This window comes from Tachysurus fulvidraco, chromosome 4, assembly GCF_022655615.1.
Source record: "Tachysurus fulvidraco isolate hzauxx_2018 chromosome 4, HZAU_PFXX_2.0, whole genome shotgun sequence".
NCBI lineage: Eukaryota > Metazoa > Chordata > Actinopteri > Siluriformes > Bagridae > Tachysurus > Tachysurus fulvidraco.
In genome coordinates this window covers 15,784,420-15,809,003 of record NC_062521.1, presented here as the reverse complement: position 1 = coordinate 15,809,003, position 24,584 = coordinate 15,784,420, and the positions used below count along the sequence as shown (strand labels likewise).

Genomic DNA, 24,584 nt, shown 5'->3' with positions numbered 1-24,584 from the left:
ATGAATAGCGGTTAATGGTAACAATAGGCGCGTGTGGAAAAGTTGTCTAAGGTTTTGTGTTCCGCTAGATTGATCTGCTAGATGCACATCTGATATTTTATAGTCACAAGACTGCAGTAATGATTATTCAGCTTAGCTATTGATAAGGGAACCTTCCAGTAAGTCTCGTTTGTATTTAAAATGGGTTTCTGAGAAAAGAGTAGCTTGTTTCTTGTTATGATTCATTTCCTACAACTCACATACACAGTAGATAATTATTGAAAATCTATGTCTAAAACAGACCGTTTCGGAATTATGCTCACGGTAAACAGCCACATGCTCAAATTAAAATTAGACAAATTAGTAGAATCCGTGGCTTCAAAGGTATATATATATATATATATATATATATATATATATATATATATATATATATATATATATATATATATATATATACGTATATATATATATATACGTATATATATATATATATATATATATATATATATATATATACGTATATATATATATATATACGTATATATATATATATATATACGTATATATATATATATATATATACGTATATATATATATACGTATATATATATATATATATATATGTGTGTGTGTGTGTGTGTGTGTATGTGTGTGTGTGTGTGTGTGTGTGTGTGTGTGTGTGAATAGATAGATAGATAGATAGATAGATAGATAGATAGATAGATAGATAGATAGATAGATAGATAGATAGATAGATAGATAGATAGATGGACATATTGTTTTGTACAAGAACTGTGTATTAGAAGCATTTGACTACTTCAGGTGCTTTAATCTTTCAATATGCATGTTTCTCACATACAAAGGTTGATTGTGATCATGACCTGGGGTTGCCATTCTCTGCATCTTGACATTTAGATGAAATGTTATATAATACATTAATTCCAAGACATGTATAACTTGCAGCTCTCAGCTACTGCTGTTATTATTCTGTGTTGCTGCCTATGGATGATTTCTGCTGTACAATTTATATTTGACATATAATAAATATATTATATCAATGTCTACATGTATACATGGTGTGATGCTACCATTGAGTAGGGTACACAAAATATTGATCGTGAATCATTGCTAATTATTCACAATATTGAAGGTGTCTAAGCTGAACTTAAGCTACTCTTTGTTAAGGAATAGGAGTGCAAATAAACAACTCCACCTTTAGTTCTTCATTAGGAAGTTCAAAATGAATCTTAACTCACTCTCTGTCTGTTTAGCCCCCATTCCAACCCCCCTGCCCTCCTTCGTGCATGGCCTGAGGGAGCAGTTAGCACTCTCAATGCTCTTGCTCTATTGTGAGCACACATTGATTGCCTCTACCCTCTCCAAAGCCAGCCGAGCCAGTCAGCATGGGGTATAGGCTGTCTGCTTTATTTACCACCCCTCACATTTTTCAATGAAATAAAAGAGGTGGAGAGAGAGAGACAGAAAGAGAGGTAGAGAGAGAGACTCCAAGAGAGTTCTTCCTCTACTCTTCTGCAAACAGTTGGCCAAATGCATCTCTCGTTGTCTTACTCCTGCCTCTGCTTTCAGTGGCTCTGCTCCAAAGGGGATCAATAGTGTACTTAAACAGATTTCTCTTGTGTCTTGTTGTCAAATACATTGCGCACCTCTGCCTTTCTGCGGTCCGTAATCTCAGGAATCTCAACATCTCACCATCTTGTCCTATATCTGCATTTCCCACCTTGTTTATTAAACATTTTCTTAATAACTTTTTTCTCTTACCATGTTAATGGTATTTTGGCAGCATAGCCCATATTTCCTCTGAGGAGGTCCACGAGAGCGATAGTATACTGTGTAAAGCAAATAGGAGCTGTAAATAATCTGTGAAAGCTCAGCCTGTGTGTGAAAGCTTATGTCAGCAAAACTGAAACTCTCTCTCCATCATGTAGCATTGAAGGCCCAACAGCATCAATCATTTCCCCTGTGATTGTCAGGGAATTAGCTGAGCTGAGGTTCAGCATGGCAGTCGAGTTCACTACACCTCAGCCTGAAAGTCATGTTAGCATGGAATATACTTTGTGCAACGATTTTTTTTAATATCAGATGGCAATATGAGGAAAAATACAGCAGCCTTGGCTGCCATCAGACATTTAGAGTTCATAAAAGCAATATTTAAAACGAATAAGCAATAATGCGTGCTAACACTTCGAGATACGTGATAGCTGAAGCATCCTTTTGCTAATGCAAAATATTCTGTAATAACACCTCACAGCTGCGTGTATGTATAAAATTATACAGCAATTCAGTCAAGCTGAAGTCACTCCACCTATAGTCCATCCATCTTCTTGGCAGCCATCTGGCCATATTGTTTCAGAATGCAAGAGTTGAGGGCCTACCCATCATCACCAGGGGTTCATACAACAACTGGCTTTGAACTAAAGTGGCTGTTCATTGACTGCCTGTTTTCCCCCCAGACGTGATGAACCCATGCAACTTTGAGCGACATCACAAAAACATGATTAATGGTCCATAACACAGGATATTATAAGCAGTCTGAAACCTATATGACAATAGATGCTGGGTGACTTGCAATAACTAAGCCTTGCTTTGATACTGATGTTTCATCTGTAAGTCCATCTTTGGAAAATGTCTAACACCAGCATACATCTGCAAAAAAAAAAAAAAAAAAAAAAATCCAGATGTCCGCAAATTCAGCATCTGTTAAAGTACTTTCAGTCTCCCCTCAGGGGATTAAAAAAACACATTCCAGAAATTTGAACCAATTTTTCAAATATACTAATTTGATTGCCCAATCAAAAGTAGAAGAGTATAATTAAATCATGTGAGGAAAACATGCCCGATATGATAAAGATGTGACATCTGACATTACCCGTGCTACCTCTCTTGTCATTTGGACCATCACCATATCAGAACAGGACAGAAATAAAAATGAATGAGTGCCTGAAACCAGTGATGTCATCTGCCAGATTTATCCCTGCCAACTTAGATAACTGCACAGGAGCTAGTGTCCTTGAGACAGAGTGCTCACAGAATAAGCCCAATGCATTAGTGTCAAAGCCTCGCAGTGGAAAAGCTAAGGACACTGTTCAAAAGACACAGCTAATGTTTCTCTGGAAAGCACCGGGGCAACATAGTGAATAAGGAAGCTTAGAAAGATAACACCAAGGATGCTAAAGCCCTGGAAATGATCAATTTGCTGTAACCTCAATTGACTAGAATGAACGTTTAAGCTAACACAAGGCTCATTTGGAATCAGTTGCTCATTCATGTCATCATTTGCATAATGCATCCAAGAAGACCTTTTCCACCAATAAGAGTTAATGGAAATTTCAGTCAGTGTTTGGACAGACTCAATCTGAATGAGTGCATGTCATGTTGCACTCGTTAAGATTTGGACCTGCTTCCTTTATAACCCCATGGGGGGTAGTTGAGCCTCGGGGGTTTCATGAAGAAGATAGATAGATAGATAGATAGATAGATAGATAGATAGATAGATAGATAGATAGATAGATAGATAGATAGATAGGAGGACGCACTGCGTTACTGGTGCGGGAGCTCGCGCTTCTCTCGTCTTTCCACCGTCGGGAGAGACTCATTGTTCCTTGACGTCACCGCTGAGCGCGAGCCTGCAGCCGCCGCTGCTCTCAAACACGTCTTTGTTATTCAGGGCTTTCTATCGCACAGAGCCGGCGACTAGCAAAATACGGAACCAGGCATTCCTCCTCCTCCTCCTCCTCCTCCTCCTCCTCCTCTCCTGCCTTTTTGAGAGCGCATAGGAGGGGGATTACACGCGCTAGCTGATTGCTGCTGTAACACGATAATGTTACACCAAGAATAAAACCGGTCATCGGACCGATAGTAATGACGTCAGTTCTCGTTCAGGTGTTACACAATGTGTCAAAAACGGTAAATAGGAATCACATGGCCACGGACGATTAATAATTATAGCCTGATTTTTCCACTTAAAAAAAAAAACTGGGTTAATTGATGATGCACGACACGATCCGACCAAACCAACACACCAGGACACTAACATGATGATTATGTGACCATAAAGTCCATGAGGCATCTTTTCCTTTGTTATTCAAAAAAAAAGTATTCATAATAATAATAATAATAATAATAATAATAATAATAATAATAATAATAATAATAATAATAATAATAATAATAATAATAAGCCTAAAAGGCGCGTTGAATGGGCGATTATAAATGCATAAAAACCAGGAGAGCGGATCCGTTTAAATCCAACAGGATCAATGACGCGTCAGTGCAATCAGTGTCCTGATCCCAAATACTCCGGGTCGTGTTTTGTAAGCAGCCGCCGAGCCTGGCAGTGGTAATAGAATAGCCCGTGTAATCTGACACTTCAACTTGCCGTGCTCTACGCTAGTTGATTCAGGCAGTCGCACTCCGGCGAAAGCCTTGTGCGCCTTTTCTTCTTCTGTTTTGCAAAGTATAAAGGAGGAAAAGAAAACACACAAACAACGCGACTCCGGCTGAGGCAGGATTTTTTCTCGGAGCCGCACTGGGACTCGGATCAGATCTGAAAGTAAGTTGCGAGCCGTTTTCGCACCTCTCGGTCAGGTCCATGAAGCTTTGTGCATTGCATTAGAACGTGTGTATGTGTTAGAGAGAGAGAGAGCGCGCGCGTGTGTGTGTATGTATGTATGTATGTGTGTGTGTGTGTGTGTGTGTGTGTAGCTTGTGTAGCTAACGCCGTCCTCAGCTAACAATGGAGCGGAGGCTTAAAGGATCGCTGAAGTGTAGCGTTTGAATCGTGGCCGGAATCGGCGTGTGTTTGTCTCCTGGCCTAAAGAAAAGCGTTTCTGATCTGACTCCCAGAGCGCGATGTGAAACAACAGGGATATTTTTCTGGTTACTTGGTGTGAACATGAGCAACGCGGCTTTTTTCTGCTTCTCCCATATGCACCCTTATGATATCAGAAGCAGTCCGTTTTTCCACATTTCTAGTCGTGTTGCTTGTGTGTATATATTTAAAAAAAAAATATATATATGTAATATATATGTGTGTGTATGTGTTTGTGTGTACGGATCAGACACGGACACACTGTCACGCGCTCAGCTGCTGCTTAGACAATTACACTGTATCATTGTAGATAAATGTGAGATCCTGGTCATCCAGGGCATGAGTGATTTTAACAGCCTGTTCGTTGCACGAATATTACACGTTTGTAAGACTTCAGCGGTTCTCCAGACTGTTTCAGCAACTCGATCCACTGCTTTAAAGCATGTGTATGCAGTAAATGTGCTATTACTTGCACCAGGTCTGTCCCGAGGCTGTGTAAGGCAGAACATCACGGGTTTGTCGGCTCACAGAAAGCGAGAAGTTGCATGTTTTAAGCCTAAGATCAGATCCGAGCTGAGCTTTAGCACTGAGGACGACAGAGCGGCCCCTTCCTCCCTTGTTAGTGCCTTTCTGAGGGAATTTAGAGAAACATGACTTTCACCAGCAAGGCACGAAAGGGCAAGGTTGATTGAGGTGCACTATTGTTAGCCTAAAGCAACTCCTGAAGTGCTGTCAAGCCCAGGGACTAGACCTAATAAAACAGCCATGGTGTTCATATGCAATACAAATGCTTTTGTAATGCACAGTGTATCGTATAACAACAAGAAGCCCTTGTTCACCTTGAGCAATGTCTGGCACTGCATTTTTTTATTTATTTTTTATTATAATTTTTTATCCAGAACACCTTTAAATAAATCACCCAGGCTAATAAAGTGTACACCATGAGTACATGCACTTCGCTCAGGCTTTCTTTCCGCCAGACAAAAGCCTGGCTTCTTCTTAAGCACTGTACAATCTGAGGCAATGTTTACATGGCTGTGTGGATACTGATAATGTAAAAGCTTCTCCTTTGCTTCTGGTGCAAAGGTGAAAGGTAATTAGTTGTCATGTGTATTTTATGCTTTACCTTTTCATCCAGAGACTGTATAATGTTTGAGTAGTTTATATGTGTGAGCAGGCACACAGAAAAAGAACGGTTCTTGACAAAGCGCTTGTAAAAACCCTTCTCGTGCTGTCTCGGTTAGTGTTCAAAACTCCTGGGAAATCTGAAGTGCGCATGTCAGTAAATGTGTATGTGAGTCAGGAATAGAGAATTTGTAGAGAAGAGTTTAGGTTAGACGTTACCGCAGACGGGCCTCAGGTCCAGGATCAGTCTTACCGTGAGACATATCACTAACACCACCATCGTGCCATTCCAGCATATGGGTTCAGGATAAAAAGGAGCGGTTGTAGATTACAGATTTGGACTCGAGCGGAAAGAGCACGGTGTGTGATAGTGTTTATTAAATAAGATTTTATAAATAGCTACTAGGAGTGTTACAGGATAATGTTACAGCGCACCTTTTATTGGTCAGTTTCCTTTGCACATTTGAGTGATACCGTAGTGATGAAAAAGTGGTGTTTTGGGGCTGATGTTTCAGATCAAATAATAGAAAGCTGGAGAGAAGAAATGAAACATTTTGCAGCAGGAGAAACTTCAGACTGAAGTTAATTCTGTGGACCTCCTAAGCAGTGATTTTTGTTAATAGATATAATCCAACAATTTTTATATTTATGCCTTTAATTCAGTGTGTACTGTATAATCGGACACCAACAAAACACATTATTTTAAGTGACCTGTAAAATCAGTGAAAACTATAGAAACTTTTAATTACATTGTGATGTTCACCACTATAACAAAATGAAGTGTAAAAATCTCTCAGGTTTCAGGACCCCATTTTGAGAACCAGCTTGTTGGAAGTTTAGATTAGTAACTAGTAATTGCATGGTAACAAACATGTACGTGAAACAACTAAGTAAGAAGAAGAATCTAGTTGTAAATTTATGCACGTTTGACAAACGTACATCGTCACTGCTACTTTGCTCTGAGCGTCGGATGAAACCGTCTGTTAAAGATTTATTGTCTAAAGCAGGGTTAACTGTGTCGACTACTTCTTTAACTCGTGTTAAGTGTTATTTTAATGCTTTATTGCCTCGAGTCACAAGAGACCAGCTAGTCTTTTAAAACCGCTTGAACACTAATCAGTGTTTTGACAGGTTGACATTTGACTGTTCGTTCACTATTGTGGCGAGTTGTGAAATACTTGACTTGTGTTTATCCATCGCAGAGTAGAACAGCCTACTCGTCACCAGCTGCACACACCCACTCTCTAACATAAGTCAGACTTTGTGTCTGTTTGCATGTGCTCCACAGGGGATTTATACAGCAGTTTTCATTCCTATTGACAAGTGAAGTCAGACGCACTTTATAACCCAGTGACTATTTCACACATGTGAGAGTTCTATAACAATGAAGAAGGCCTTTTATTGCCCTGTAATAAACAAGCCTCATTAGAACAGGAAACCTCTCAAAACCTATTTGTAAACTGTTTTTTTTTTCTTTTCAGGCTTCTATCAAGTATTTTTTTTATGTAGTGTAAAGCAAAATTCTTTTAAACTGCAGGTTTAAATGCATTTCTTGATTTTTTTTTGATGTCCACTGACAGTTTATTGCTTTGGCGAAGCACAGAAGAGACAGGGGCTGCTTCTTTTGCATTCAATCAAAAGAGAGTTCACGTCCCCGTAAGAATGCGTAGTTGTCGGCTGCCTCCAGCTGTCAGCCTGACAGTATGACCACACAAGCTTGAGGATGTGATGGGCACAGCATTAGCTAGCTCGTGCCAGTCTGAGTGCTCCGTCCTCAGATAGAGACTTCCAAACCCACGCTGTCACGGGCTCATGCATGTTTGATTTGACGTTCTTTGAAAAATGAACGCGGAAGATGTCACAGCGAATGTATCCCATTTCTGTCAGCAAAAGAGCAAGAATCTCGATTCCTAAACGACACTCGGCTTCTCCCGCTCAATTTTTGAGCTCGGCGCTTGGAAACCGTGGCAAAATGTTCTACCGCACTCGAAATTTCACCTGATCACAATCAATTACCTTTGTGTTTTTTTTTTGTTTGTTTTTTTAAGATAGCTCCTCGAGCTGTCCCTCGATCCGCTGTGCATCTTGCAAATCCATCCTGAGCAAAACAAACATATTTCGCTCAAACTGTTTCTTTTTAACTACTGCAAATTCATTGAGCCATGTTCTTCGTGTCAAGCCGTTTGCCCCGCTGCTCTATTCATGTTCACTTAATAGACAGCTGTGAGTTGGAGATCAGACCCAGGAAAATCAAATGCTGTATTTTAGGCAAGCGCTGTCTTCTGGGAGGATTGATTTAGACTTGCTCTTCATTCAGAGCTGCTAGCGATAGTGTCATTTATAATGCTGATTGCTCTTGATTGCATAATATATTCTCTCACTGGGAAACACTTGAAACGTAGGTGTTAGGAAAATAATAAAAATGGCTGCTGAATCTTTTGTGACTGTCCAACTTTGAGTTCGAGCTCCTTGATACATGGCGTGTCACTGAAATATGTTTAGAAAGATGTGCCACAAACAGCTGCCAAGAATTTGCATAGGGAAAATGTACACAAGACGGAAAACAGAAGAAATAAATGTCTGTAATTTGTTACCTGATGGTATATATATATATATATATATATATATATATATATATATATATATATATATATATATATATATATATATATATACATACGTATATATATATATATATATATATATATATATATATATATATATTCTCCTTCATTCTCTGACTTTATATTTCTCAATCTGTTGCTTAAAGATTTTCATTTTAAATGTTTAGTCATTCCAAATCGCGTGTACTTCAGTGAGTCGATGGTCTTGGTGATTTTTTTATTACATTGATTCCATACAGCCAATTTAGAGGTTTAAAGTATCATGTATGGAAAGCTTGACTGCTTAAGGGCAGTGGTGGGCAGATTTGAATGGCCCTCTGCAGGATTAGGGATGGTTGAAAACCCGTCCCGGCTTTAGAGAATCTATTTAATGGTAGCATCATCCACCTCATTAAGGTTTGGAGGGAAGATGGAATTGAAAAATCTTTTTCAGCTCTATACAACGTGACCATGTAAATGGGGAAAGCTAGATGAAAATAGCACCAGAGTGTTTTTTTCTTTTTGCTTTGTTTTGTTTTTAAAACTTCATTTGCATTCTTTCATTCACACACTGCTCAAAAAAGCAACACCTGCTAAACACATCTCCTTTCATTTTCTAGACTTGAAATGTTGCTTTGTGTATTATAATATGGAAAGCCTTGAGCGTGTCACTTTGTGTGAGCCTTGTCGTTGTGTGAGGAGATTTTCTCCATCACCATGAGCGATGGCTGACACACTAGGAGGAGGGAGGTCCAATTACATTCAGCATGGCCTCAAGGGATACATACTTTTCTCCTCTCTGACAAAGCAAATTACGCAGAATTTACTAAGAACGTTTGTTATTTTCCAGTCAAATTTCTTGACCATTCGCATCATAACAGCAGCCTCGGCACTGTGGCATGTCAGAGAGGTGAACGGAACGAAAGCTGAAAGGAAAAGCAGCCACAAGGTGTCACGTAAACCTGACAAATGAATTCTGGACAAATGGAATTCAGAGCACACCCAGTACAAAATCATTTCTGCTATTACATTAGTGGCTATTAACTTCCCCCTGGAAAAAAAAAAGAAAAAAAAAAAGGAAAGCGAGAGCCTATTTGATCAGAGAACACAAGTCTTGCTGCACAAATGCATTTCATGCATGACGGGTTCAATGCAGAGATAGCGAGGTGACGGCCGTAAGCAACCGAGACACGTTCGTGAATTCCTGCCGCATTCTCAGCAACAGATGCAACATAATGAATCTAGAGATGTGTACATGTGCGTGTGTGTGGGTGTGTGTCTCAAATTGACATGTGATTGTAAGCACTGCATCCCAGGTAAGTGCAGTAGTTAATAACTGTCCTGTAAGCCTGGCTTTCGGGGGCCCTCTCAGTTCCCTCCCCTCTCCTTCATGCTCCCAGTGCAACTGTACTACTTCACACTCTTATAAGCTCACGTCTTTTCATTTTTCAGCCTGGGCTTTTTAGATAAAGGGCCACATTTGGAACCTCGGTGTGAAAATACTCTAAAATGCAACGTCTGGCAAAGCAGTTTTTGCTGAGCTGAAGTGCAGCCGTGGGTTGATCTAATGCCAATGCATTTTATGATCCTCTGGTTTTCACTGTTTGTTTATACAAATGAAAAGGAGTGACACATGTGCTTAGCCACATAAAACAGGTTTTCTAGAGTTTTAGTGTTTAAACCTGTTTTTTTTTGTTCCATAGGGCTCGTCGCTCTCGTCCCCTCTTTAACAGTGGCTCCAGTCTTAGTGCATGCTGTCTGTATTCCTTTTCATAGTGCAAACAGATACCTGATTGTCACTCAGTGACAGAGGAGAGAGCGACTGTGCTCGGCTCGTCTCAATCTCAATGCGACCGCTTGTGTTTTTTTTTTTGAGAATGAGACCAGGCTCTGCACAAATCACCACAGATATTCAAACACTAGACTGTATCAGAGACGTAATAGTGTGTCTATAACACACGCATTACAAACCAGCTTTAGAAGTGAAGCTCAGTAGGATGAAATGATCAACACAGTGTGAGACTTTTCTGATCACAATTCCAAACCGATTGGATTTTAATTTCTGGACACAATCTTTAACAATGGAAATTGTTAAAATATTGTATAGAATTTTAGTAATATTTATTTGATTGGACATTAAATGAAAAAATATTATTGCTTTATTTGTTATCTAAATACTGTGCATTGTTGAAATCTCTGGAGTATATCATATATCTGTATCTTTGAACTATTTAGAAATGTCGATCACTTTTTTCTATTTTTATTTTATGCATTGACATGCATTTATGCATAAAAAATATAAGAATATAACAACGTACGAATTTATTATACATTAGTAGACTTTCTGAGTTATTCTTTATTTCAATTCAATTTCCATATCTTTCTTTGTAATAATTACACCCCGACAAGCTGAGGATGTCAAAATTTGTTTCAATTTTGCAATGTTTGTGACGTTTGAAATGAAATAAAATGTTCTTTTTAAATATTCCAAATAAAAAGAAATACGATTTTTGTAGCCATAAAATAAACTAGCGTCGGGCGTCGTGATACGGATTCGTCTGTCAGAGAAATGCCTTTGAGATTTGTGATATTTTTGTCTTCTAGCCCACCCCTAGTGTACACTAGCGCACTGTACTGCCTAGACGCACACACTGACACTTGGCAACAGTTTCGATGTGTTGAAAAGAATCTATCCCCACTGTTCATTTAAACAAGGAAAGCCACAAAACCAAGACCACTCCCTGTGTTTGTTTGACAGGTGTGGCTAAAGCTAAAATGGTTACTTGGCCTACAGTAGGCTGTGCAGGAAGGATATACTTTATGCTCTGTAGCTGAGATATCTGCAAAGCGCCAGCATGGCTCGGTTGTTTTTTTTTTTCTTCTGTCGAGCAGAAACACACCTGATGCAGCTCATCAGTTGTTTGAAGGCCGAGACCAATTGATTAAACAAGCGGAATCAGGTGTGACTCCTTCTCTGATTTTAATGACAACCTGCAGCCACACAGGCTCTGTGCAGATAAAATTGCAAACCACTGACTACATCCAGTTCCATACCGTGATGCTAAGCATGTTTACCGCTCTATATCGAGTGCTTTAGAGTACCATGCACTCACTGAGCACTTTATTAGGAACATTCATGCAATTATATATCCAGCCAATCGTGTGGCAGCAGTGCAGTGCATAAAATCATGCAGATACGCACCAGCGGCTTCAGGTAATGTTCACATCAATCATCAGAATGGGGGGGAAAATGTGATCTCGGTGATTTTGACCGTGGTGTGATTGTTGGTGCCAGACGGGCTGCTTTGAGTATTTGAGTGTTTCATAAATTGCTGATCTCGTGGGAATTTCACACACAATGTCTGTAGAGTTTACTCAGGATAGTGCAATAAAGAAAAAAAACAACAAGTGAGCAGCAGTTGCCTGGACAGAAACGCCTTGTTTACGAGAAAGGTCAATGGAGATTGGTATGAGCTGACAGAAATGGTACAGTAACCCAGATAATCGCTCTGGACTGTGATGGTGAGCAGAAACGCATCTCAGAATGCACAGCATGTTCAGCTACGTACAATGAGGCTGATTGGCTGCTACAACAGCAGAAGGTTCAGGATCGGGGTTCGTTTCCGTCAGCCAGGAACAGCGCGGCTGAGTCTGTCAGTGGGCACCGACTCACCAAAACTAGAATCTCATAGCCTGGTCTGATGAATCTCGATTTCTGCTTAAATTCACAGATGGTAGGGCCAGAATTTGGTGCCAGCAGCATGACTCCATGGACCCAACCTGGCTGGTGTCTAATGTCTGAGCTGGTGGAGGTGGTGTAACAGGGTGGGGAATGTTTTCTTGCACACTTTTGCTCACTTGAACACTCCAGCCTATTTGATTAGAGCCAGTCACATGCACTTCTTAATTTCCACAGTTTACCATCTGCAGACGGATAGATCCAGCGTGATAATGCAGCATGTCACAAATAAGTCTTCTCAGACCAGATTTATGAACGTGACAATGTGTTTCAGTGGGCATCAGACATCGGATCTGGATCCAGTAGATCAGTGGTCCCCAACCTTTTTTTTGCCGCGGACCGGTCAATGTTTGATCATTTTACCGCGGCCCCCTGGCGGAGGAGGGGGGTGGGGGGTGGCGGCAAACAATTAAATTAAAATTAATCATTTTAATCTAATTGTATTTAATCATGCCTTTTTAACTCACTACAATGCTAAATCAATGAGAACCCTGAGCTTGTTTCTTTGCAACGAGACGGTTCCATCTGGGAGACAATAGGAGACAATGACACCCGAAGTGTGTTGCTTATGTCCAGTTTATTCTGTTGTTTTGTTTTGGTTGCCGTCACTGCAGAAAACCCCGCTTCACACAGATAGGATGTCGGAAATGACAATAGGGATTTAAGTGCTGTGGTGGCAGTCTCAGGGTATTCCGCCATGACTTTAATCCAGAAAACCGGCAGAGTTTCTAACTTTCTAACGACGTCTGTTTCGTACTCATTTTTGCTAATTTGTGGGTTAAATTTGAGCAAACACAATGTACACGTACACCAAACACTGTTAAACATGAGAACGATACACACCTTCTCTCCACCAAAGCTACAACACCGCAGCCGCTCAGCTCCAGACGTCACCTAAACCCGGCCCGATAGCATGATATTTTGCGCATGCGCGGTATTGGTGTGGCTTTAGGTGACGTCTCTCAGCTCCCGGTTAATCTCTCGTCCATGGAAAGTCGCACAAACCCGAGAGAAATACACCACAGTAAATAAAATGGAAATAATTTAATGTTCCTTGGGCGGCCCGGTACCATTTGGTCCACGGACCGGTACCGGTCCGCGGCCCGGGGGTTGGGGACCACTGCAGTAGATCACCTTTGGGCTGTGGTAGAACAGGAGCTTCACCAAAATCTTCAGCAGCTGTGTGATGGAATGATATCAACATGGACAAGAAGGTCACAGGAAGGTTTCCATTATTTTGTGAAATCCAGGCCATGAAGAAATCGGGAGACTGCAAAGGGAGAACATATATAATCCAGTATTAGTCTAGTGTTCCTAACAAAGTGCAGAAGGAGTGTATACTGCCATTACCGAGTGAGTAAATGTGGACTTACAGACGTTTAGCAGTACAAACGGTATAAGGAACCTCGTAGCTGAGGTGACAGGGGCAAGTGGTTTGAAACGAGTAAGAGATGTCAGTAATGGTTTGGTTAGAAACACCACTACGTTTAGCATCATGTGCAGACTAGACAACTACACCGAGGGAAAGTGAGCAGTGAAATATCTGTTGAAGTAGCTCCATTAGCTCGTCAAAGCACAGTGAAGAGATCACCAAGGCTGGAAGATGACCTTCAGAGTACTGAAATAGTTTGTTTGATTGTGCGTTCATGTCTGAAAAATCCAGTTTTTCTGAACACAGGCTGAACTGCTCAAACTGGTAGACTATATTTATTAGCTGATTTAAAAAGATGAACAACTGCTACAGATAGAACAGGTTTTTAACGGAAATGGCACAGAATTTGACGAGACGATAAAAAAAAAAAAAAACGTTTCTAGAGAAAGTTTGTGAGTAAGTTATGAGTGGATTATGCAACAGGAAATCACCAGTTTTGTATATTAGTAGAACATAATTTCAAAAATAAAAGGTTTGTGAGCGTTCTCCAACACGGTGGGCTAAAATGAACACTTTTGTAAAAGCCATTAAAATAAAACTTAGCCAGTACAAACAAAGCCAGTACACCAGACGTTGTAAGATTATGGCTGATAACATGTTATGGTTGCTATGAATCAGTGTTCAAAGCAGGAAACAAATCATTTTATAGACAATTGTAACTAATTAGGATTTGCTATTGCAAACGCTAGTGCTGACAGAGCGTCTTTTGGGCTCGTACCACTTCAGAACACGCAGCGTCATGCAATAAAAACATGTCCTGCCGTGTAAGCATCGTCTATTGTGATATCCTTGTGGGGATTGTGTAATAGTTTGACATTTAAGAGGCTTAAAAAGCTTTGGTGGTTCCTCGTACCAGCTCCTCGGAAGTGCATGAGTGGAAGAATTTTAGGGAACAGTGCTGGAGTTACTCCGGCTGCATCTGTATAACGCCTTAGTGAGTCAAAACGGTAATAGCATATTTGTTATGATCGTTCATTCGACTGAACTCTAAACTAGTAGGTCATGATCTTAAAAGTAGAATCAATGACTTTGTGTGAAAGGTTACTAATAAGATCACAGATTACCGTTTCAACCCACTGCTGTTTTGTTCGTCAGTGAGCTCGGGGATATGTTTGTTCAAGCTTTCCAACACAACTCAAGGCTGAACTGAGAAGCTTTTGCCTGTTGTGAGTGATCTGATGGCTTTGTACTGACTTTGCATCTGCACTAAGTGGCCACCCGGGACGCGTGGCACATGCCAGCTCGAATTTACACCGTGGCCTGATCATAAATAACAATCACATCCTATTTATGCTCACGTGGCTTCTGATTATGGAAAAGTGTCGAAGCCCCTTGCATTTTCAGAGCATCCCTGACATCTCTTCGGTAGAATCGAACGTTATCGACACCCTTTCACACAACCCGACCCTGTGCTAGCTTAGGAGAGTCGGGGTGCATGGTTGTCGTTCTGTTTTTCGCCGGAATTCTTTTGTCTTGAGAACGCCGGAACAGAGAAACTCAATCTGGCTTTTACCCGGAGGGCTTCTGCCAGTTGAGAATTCCCACCCAAATAGTTGCCAACACCCACACAAACATTTTTAGTAGGTCTGCTTTCAAGTAAGGGGGTGAACCATGAGCCTGCGTCACACCACTGCCATTGACTCCCCCAGCAGGCAACCCACTTGTTTACTGGTGTTGAAGTGGGATTACCAAAGCCGGTGGAATAGATGCTCATGGAGGCCGCGGCATATGAGTCTACTCCATCATTAATTAGCTTTGCTGACAACATGTACGCTTATTTATTTAAGCTTATTCTTAATGAGCTTTTTCCCCCCAATCACTTCAGCAACATTCTTCATTAAAAAAATCAGTAATGTCTTTAAAAACCTAATTGTAGATTCGTTTTTGTGTTAATAACCTGCAATAAGTATATTCTGTTATTGTATTATTATTAACTAGCAACAAATTAGGCTGCCTGCTTTAGATTCAAGCTTTTATTTTCTCAATCAAAACAAAAATACAGTCAGAAAGGTTCGAAAAAAGGTATATGATCTTATGTTGCTTTACTCAAAGGTATATGATGATATGTTGCTTTACTCAAAGTCATTGATTAGGTTTTTTTTGTTGCCTTTCCCCGTGCGATGCTCTTGCTTTCGTAGTCTGTTTGTTGATTAAGAAAACTCCGCAATAAATGAAAAACAAACGAGTAGGTGCTGTTTTCATCCTTCAAGGTCGGTTATTCTATTTGTCTCCATATCAATATGGTTTATTTAGGTGAAGGAATAACTGTTTTGTTGCGTATTGACCCTTTTAATGAGGTGTCGTAGCCTGTGTTGTTAGCTCCAGCTGGTGTCTAAAGAATTAGCGTACGTGACTGCCTTCTGGCCGAGCTCCATCCCCTCAACACATACAGAGTAACGAGAGAAATGTGGCTGGATTTCTGTTAAACCTTCCAAATTTTGAGGCCCCTGTCACTAAAATAAACTTTAACAAGTAGCATTCCCTGTATTCTGGATTCTATTATTTATTTATTTAAAAGACATTCTTTAAGGAATTGGGGAAGCTTAGCGCTTGTATGTGTAGAGTAGCTCCTATTATTGTGTGTGTGTGTGTGTGTGTGTGTGTGTGGAGGGGGTTGGCAGCAGCAGTCACGTGAGCAGTAATTGTATTTGTGTTGGGTTCCTTTCAGGCCGTCGCCGTAAATCTGTTTGACTCGTCACTTTGTAAATCATTATGGTGGCTAAAAGCCTTTTTATTTCATTTAAGGGGGAGTTGTTGCTTTTCAGTGCAATTATATTTTTGTTTGCTTGTTTTCTTTCGTCTTTGGTAAATATATTATTAGCGTCAACATTCCTGGCAGTAGCAGTAATCAGCGGTGCTTTGTTTACTCCCCATCCCCAAACATTACATCATTTCATTCACCTACTAATACACAATGCAATTCGACTTAGTTTGGTAAAAGGACTAATCACTAAATCACATCAATTCTTTTCTCTACATTGACACGGCAGTTAAATCAGATAAATGATCGGATACTTATTCATTTGAACGTTAAATAACACACAGGTAATTTGTTCCTGCTTTGGACTAACTGTCAAGAGTGTGATTTTACTCACCAGACTGGTTCTTGGCTGTCAGAAACATGACAAAGTACATCATGTCCAGCCTTGTTGTTGTCTGATAAACATCTGAGCACTCCGCTCTCCTCTCCTGTGCCACTTGTGCCTGGCATCATGCACTGCACCAGACATTTATCACCCCATGTTGATGTTCTGACGCTCACAGCAGTGGAGGTTACCAGATTCAACTCTATGATTCAGTTTATTTTTGGAAGAGAATCACTGATCCCCCCCCCCCCCCCCCCCCCCCCCCCGCTGCTATTGCCTGTAGTTCACCACAAGCAAGATGCAAATGTATGTGAGAAATTTGTTAGTATGGAAAATGATTAGGATTTGATGGGTTGTGCAGGAAAAAGTATTTCCTCAGCACACATCATTTAATGCCAACAGTCATTGGTAACACTTTACAACATACGTCCACAAAGATCCTGCACGATTACATGAATCAGTACTTACTTACTTAAATATGAACTAATGATGACTTATTACATGTAATAAACACTAAATAGTTTCAGGTAATGACTTGTACTCATCACTAATGTATGGTGAGTTAAGGCATGTACTAATCACAAACTAATGATGAGTTAAGGCATGTACTAATCACTAACTAATGGTGAGTTAAGGTATGTACTAATCACTAAGGGTGACTTAAGGTATGTACTAATCACTAACTAATGGTGAGTTAAGGTATGTACTAATCACTAAGGGTGACTTAAGGCATGTACTAATCACTAAGGGTGACTTAAGGCATGTACTAATCACTAACTAAGGGTGAGTTAAGGCATGTACTCATCACAAACTAATAGTGAGTTAAGGCATGTACTCATCACAAACTAATAGTGAGTTAAGGCATGTACTTATCACAAACTAATAGTGAGTTAAGGCATGTACTAATCACTAACTAATGGTGAGTTAAGGCATGTACTCATCACAAACTAATAGTGAGTTAAGGAATGTACTCATCACAAACTAATAGTGAGTTAAGGCATGTACTTATCACAAACTAATAGTGAGTTAAGGCATGTACTAATAACTAACTAATGGTGAGTTAAGGCATGTACTAATCACTAACTAATGGTGAGTTAAGGCATGTACTAATCACTAACAAATGATACCTTGAGGCACATGCTAACAAACTAATGACGAGTTAAGGCATGTGGATGCCAAGTTAAGGTATGTACTAATCACTAACTCATAGGACTAAAGAATATAAATGGAACTGCATCATTTTAAATCGCTAACTCTTGTGGGGAAAGGAGCAGTGATCTGGGCCCAAGCTACACACAGCACAAACTAGTACTACAGAGAGAATGACACTAAACAGGTTTAGATTAAATTAAATACATGTTTATAATTAGTGTGTTGTCCTTTGTTTGTGATTAGTACATGCCTTAGCTCATCATTCCTTCAGGTATTACCGTGTGATTATTTATGTGCTGTAATTGTAAAGTGTTACCACATTATTCAGTTCATGTGCACTAGTTTGTTCCATTTAAATTGGGAAAAGATAACACACAAAGAATCGAAATCTCCTTATGTTCTGAAACTCCCCTGAGTCACTATTTATTATACTGACTCTTAAGTCCACAGTCTTACAGCGTATCACATGCTGATAATGACTGCTCAAAGCCCCAGCCATGATAAAACATTAAAAAAAAACATTGATTTTGTTGTACAATGTACGTGAATGGTTTAAATGGATAAAAGCAAAGCCGGTTAAAATGTAATGATAAAGTCGCTTAATACGTCACATCGGTGTTGCTTTGAATTGGCTGCTGGCTGCAATGGAAGGAGGAAACGGCATACTGCGCATGGTGTGACTAGAACTGTGGAGGTGTGATGCGTGTTGGTTGATTATGAAGTGGAGATCTCGCAGTGTAAAAAAGAGCGGAGGAATTCCTCGCAAGAGCTCACGTCAGACAGACAGAAGTGCTGCTCGACCTGAACCAAGAAGAAACCTCAGCTCAGGACCACTGGCTTTGCAGCTGCCACAGTGTCGCTTAAAAAGATAAATTCACAACTGCATTACAAGTGATTTGGAAATCTCTCTCTTGTGTGTATTTCCCTGAACAACTGACTTAAAGGACACCTTTAATGTTTAGGTTGTTTTGCTAGCATTTACACTATGTGTTTTTAGCACATTTCTACCTCATTTGCTTTTAAGACTTAACAGACGATTAATATTAAAAGCTCTCGATTACAGACGTTATAAAACCCGAACGTGCCGGATCGCTCCGTCCCAACGCTCCGTCCCGAACTGCTACTTCTGCCAATTATTTCACCGTTTGTTTAGTTTCTTATGAGGCTCTGAAAAGCAAGAAGCAGCACAGACAGATTATACTTAGGCCTGTCATTCACAGGTGTAGCATTTCCCTTATCTGATAACTAATTAAGTCATGACACTTGTTTGGCAAAAGAACCGGGTCCTGATGGATTATGAAATAATTATAGACAGCGTTCTGAAAAGAGGAGCGGCAAGATCAATGTTGTATGTTTGCTTAAGCATTTTGCTAGGTAGCTAAAATGTAGAAGTTCATGTCTGCTGCATAATGCACGAGCTGAGAAATCTCTCACACAGAGCTGATGTGTTGGATTATCGCTGAACGCAGTTGATTTATTTATTTGTTTGTTTTTTTGTTTGTTTTTTTGTTTGTTTGTTTATCTATCTATTTGTTTATATATTTATTTATCTGGCAACTTTTCCCTTTAGATTTGCCTGTAATAATGGTATGTAGTCTCCTCTATAAATGACTTTAGTGACTTTATGGTGAAGATGAAATCTTGCGGTTTCCTCCTCTGTAAACGTTAAATAACTGCCGGTGTGATCGTGTGGCTTGTTTTTAGCAATTCGAAATAAAATTTCTGCATGTGCAAAAGATAAGCAAGGTTAGGAAATGAAACACGGAAAGGCTGCTTGTTTTCCTCTCGATGCCACAGCGACTGCTGCTTCCATTATACCCTGCATTTGACTGTGACCGAAATCAAATAAATAAGCATGACTGGCAGAGCGCCAAGACGGAGATTACTGGCATAGGGATTGCTGTCAAAAACATTTTGGATGATAATTAGTAGTAGTCTATCATTGCTGATTTCGCTTCCTAAAGCCACATTCGATAAAGACGTTGCTTTGACCTGTTTTCGTCTAGACGATGTGTAATAAATTGGAGCAAAACACGCTGCCAGATATCGAAAGTACTCTAACCCAGATTTTCTTCTTTACTTAATACCTCCTCAGACTATACGTGTGTTTCCCGAACCTCTGATTAATAAGTCTCAGACCTCCGGAGCCTAATCTTGTCCACCGAAAGCGTACGAGCTCTTACACTGCTTTTGTGTAATGAGAGAACAGCGCTCTGGCAGAAGGATACATTTAAAATTCATAGCCATGAACACTTCATAAACAGATGTGTTATGTTTGATCATTCTCAGCATATTTCTTCCATGCATTTCAGATATGATTGCCTTATTAACCAAGCTGACCTTTAAATCACGCCGCTTGAAAATGTTACCGAATCTCTTCCCTCGTAGGCCTCGGCGGACTGCGAAATGTTAGGTGTGTGCTGATAGGATCTCAACAAAGTTGACACTGAAGCTGTACAAAAGTGCACTTGCCCATTATCCTGAATGAAAGGTCATTTGGTGGTTGGAAGGAACAAATAAGAGGCAATAAAAAATAGGTTTAGATGTCATTTCAAACTGCAGGCCAAATCAATGGGGGAAAGAGAAAGGCAGAGCAAGAGAGAGCGAGAGAGAGCGAGAGAGAGCGAGAGAGAGCGAGAGAGAGAGAGAGAGAGAGAGAGAGAGAGAGAAAGAGATTCCCATTGGTCCAGTTTGGTGCTAAGAACTTTAGTTATTTATTTATTTTTTAAATACATAATTGCTCAGTTATCCCTCCATTAAGTTAGCGCTCCTTAATACAGCCATCCATACAGTGGATGTAAAAGGTCTGCACACATCCCTGTTATCATGGCAGGTTTTTGTTGTGTAAAAAAGAAAAAAGAAACCAAGCTCGTCATGTCAGAAACTTTTCTACGTTTATTTTTAATTTGCAAACCCCCCCCCCCCCCCAATATATTCCCTACATACCTGAGGCAGGTAATTGCTGTTGTCCAGTTCAGGATGATTTAATTTAGTAGTGTTGAAAGTTGGAAGAGATCATAATGCTAAGTGATCGGGAGATTCAATAACACTTGTCGTAGATACACAGAAGGACGGCATAATTAGAACCGCTTATTTATCTTACACTTAATCTTTATTTTCCATCCAAAAAGCGCATTTTAACATTTCCATTAAATTCCACCTTTTCTTCCTGACAATCTTCCTGTCCTTGATAATAAAGAGATGACCACAATCCTGAAACGTAGACCTCGAGCTTCTCTCTTTCGTTCGCCGAGATTAATTTAGCTTTCTGTGTCTCCTGAGGTTCAGCGACTTGCTCAGATGGTGAAAGCTTGGTTTTTATTGTCCCTGGCTTTCTGGCTTTTGATGTTGTGATGCCGGTGCAGAAAGCACTCACATGTGGACCCTAATTGGGCAAAAGGCACCTTAGGACTTTGTGCTGAGGCTTTGTGATATATTACAGCATGTAGGAGTGAGACAGACAATGCAGTTTGATTATATTTGTTGGATGCCGAAGACATGGACCTATTATTTTGGAAGCTGATTCATGAGAAGAAAAACATTTGTCTCATGGATTACAGTGGAATATTAAACCCCTCACACTTTACAGGCATGAGAGTGAAGAGAATTCATTCGCAAAATTGAACTGTTAGTTAGATGCATTGTGTTTAAAATAAATAAATACATAAAAAAATTATATATATATATATATATATATATATATATATATATATATATATATATATATATATATAAAATCAAAGGTTGATCATTTGTGTCCTGACCATTTGCTGCAAAGCGAGATGTTTGTTAGACTTCAAGTGGTCCACATCAGGACCGTTTCTAAATTTAGCACAGATTTGGTTCGATTGAGATAATATTTCCTAATTTCCCACAGAGTGTTACTTCCTGGTGAGTAGCCCTTCAAATGAAGTGAGATCCAAGTGGAAGCCCTCCACCTTCAAGTGAGATCTGATACTTGAGGGAGTGAAGTGTTTTCGATGGAAACCGCATGAATGATTGATAAAAGGAGCAGAGCTGCTTAAAATCTTCCTGCTCCTACGTTATCAATAATTCAAAGCACTTTTGGTGGCCCGTGCAATATCAGTCACCGGTTTGAAATCTCAAATTGATAGTACCTATCAAAGGAATTAGCGGTTTGTAGTTTATTTATTTATTTATTTTATTTTATTTTCAAAAATGAAAATTACACCCAAGGCGAAAGTTATTAGCTTTCTCCTCAGTGGTGTTTTTTGCTTGAAGTGTGTGTGTGTGTGTGTGTGTGTGTGTGTGTGTGTGTGAGAGCGAGCTGCGAGAGAGCCCTTCTATGCTAAGGCCTCGAGTAATTCTCCATGAATACGATGTTGCGGTTACGGCTAGATTTTGTAATTAACCTCAGCAGAACATTTTGAATCTCGAAGGAATGTGACATGAAAAATGTCCTTTTAACCTCGTCATGTTGCGCCACATTGCTAAGCACTCCCAACTTTCACATAATTTACTCAGAGGCATAATCATCAGTTTGGTGTGCTTGCTCTTACCTCTGGCAGTACACTGACAGTTTGACCTTTACCTCACGAGGAGCTGGAGACGTGAGTGCGTAGCTCCATGCTGATATTTGTGTTTGTTTTGTCTTGTCTCTATGAGTAGTCACCGAGAGCTAGCCAAGTTAAAGAGAGCTCTTTCTTAACTTGTCATATAAAAGCAAGCTTTTGCTCCTTAATTATTTTAAACATTGGCCAATGCATTTTTTTGGTGGCTACAGTCTATATTTTCTAACCATGTGTTTGATTAGCAAAGAGTTCTTTTCATTTTGTTTTTTTTCCGCTCGGGATCCCCTTTCCTCTAGGCCAATAGCAGGTAAGCACAGAGTCCCATCTATTTGCATTAACATGGAGACACAAAGGGATTAGAGAGAGGAAGTTGCCGGTTGTAAACACAATGGCCTTTCCTCTGAGTTCTCATGATAATGTCCTCAGCGGCCTTGGGGCAGACTCTAGAACATTCCACTGAAGAGCACAGTAATGTCTTCCTGGCCTTTATCCTGAAATGGCAGAGAGAGAGAGAGAGAGAAAGAGAGATATGGGTGTGTATATGTGTGTGTTTGTGTATGTGCGTGCGTGCGTGTGTGTGTGTGTGTATGTGTATATATATATACATATATACATATATATATATACATATATATATATATATATATACATACATATATATGTATGTGTATATATATATATATATATATATATATATATATATATATATATATATATATATATAAATATATATACACACACACACACACACACACACACACACACACACACACACAAACGCACAAACACACACACATACACACAAACACACACATACACACACGTGTGTGTGTGAGCCATATTAAGTCACTGTGAAGGCTAGCTGGTGTTCACTAACAAGCTGGAATTTCATGTCAGTCTGCTGGGATGTTTGTGTATTTCATGCGCATGTCTTTCAGACTCCTCCACAGTGAGACAGAGAGGCTGTAGCATGGACACAGTTTTCATGCCGTCCCCGCAAGCGCCTGAGGGATGTGCATCATGTGCCGGCTCAAAAGAGCGAGTTGAGAACAAACCCCCTCCTCTCCTTTCCGATTTTGTAGCCCTGATTATGCATTAGTGTGGAAATCTGGGTTAGATCCAGACATTAATCCAGACATGTAGACCTGTTAGTAATGTCAGCTTGGGCCTGATGTGTTCTGCTGGTGGAAAGTTTAGTTAAAAACTCTATGATAGTTTAAAAACACATCTTCTCTGTACACATTAAATGAATAAACCTACTAATTGAGTAGTTGGGATTTAGTTTATAGTTAAAGCGACTCTTTAGCTGCTAGAAATGTGGGAGAGCTCTTTCTCCAGGTGACAGAATGGATCTGTCATTATTACCATCTACATACTGTAGCTTTCTTAATTAACATCTCTCTCAGAAGTGTGCACATCTGCCCCGTGTCATTGAGATCTGGGTTTTTGTTTTGTAACAGAAGAAAGCTGCAGTCTCTGGCAGCAAGGACGCCTTAGATCATTTACATAGTTTGACGTTAGTGGCCGTCACTGACTTTATTATCACGCGCCTGTGATCAGCTCGCCTTGTCACTTTGCTGAAATATGGTCACACTCTTGTGTCAACAGCTAATATTTATATAATTCGCTTCCTCTCCCAAGCCTTCAGTAACACGCACATCCGCGTGCCGTCCATTAGATTTACAGATGGAGATTAATTTTAACGCTAAGAATCGCACTCGAGTGTGATTCATGAAACAGAAGTTGAAATAGTGCGGCTGACCTTTTCCCCAACACGCTCGATGTACTAGCGAGATAATCACTAGACTTCCTGATGTGAAAATCAGTTTGGCTTGTGTTTAGATTGGCCGGAGCTTTCCTCCGTGTAGCACTTTGTTGATGCAGAAATCATACTCGATTGATTTGTAATGTAAACTCGCTGTTTTGAATTATAGGACGATTGACGTCGCTTGAAACTTGCAGCGTGCGCTGGACCCGTTTGACGCTTATCTAAATTGCCTCAGCTGGGATCCAGAGGGAATTTACTGACCGTCCTCGTCACTCGAGAGCTGGCACATCACGAGTTTTAGCACGAGCGGTCTGCAGCATCCCGGGAGCCGCAACGG

General features: G+C 40.0%; 1 protein-coding gene across 9 annotated transcripts in view; it reads left to right on the top strand.

Moving 5' to 3' along the window:
* Positions 1 to 4,350: 4,350 nt before the first annotated feature.
* The window catches only part of zmiz1a (zinc finger, MIZ-type containing 1a), a 121,404-nt gene continuing 101,170 nt past the window's right edge, over positions 4,351 to 24,584 (top strand). For 6 of the 9 annotated variants that reach the window (XM_047812043.1, XM_047812042.1, XM_047812046.1 and 3 more), the window contains exon 1: positions 4,352 to 4,552. The gene's annotated coding sequence lies outside the window, so the exon portion shown is untranslated. Of the gene's footprint in view, positions 4,553 to 24,584 lie in introns of all 9 variants that reach the window. The other 3 variants (XM_047812047.1, XM_047812045.1, XM_047812044.1) reach the window with 2 other exon arrangements.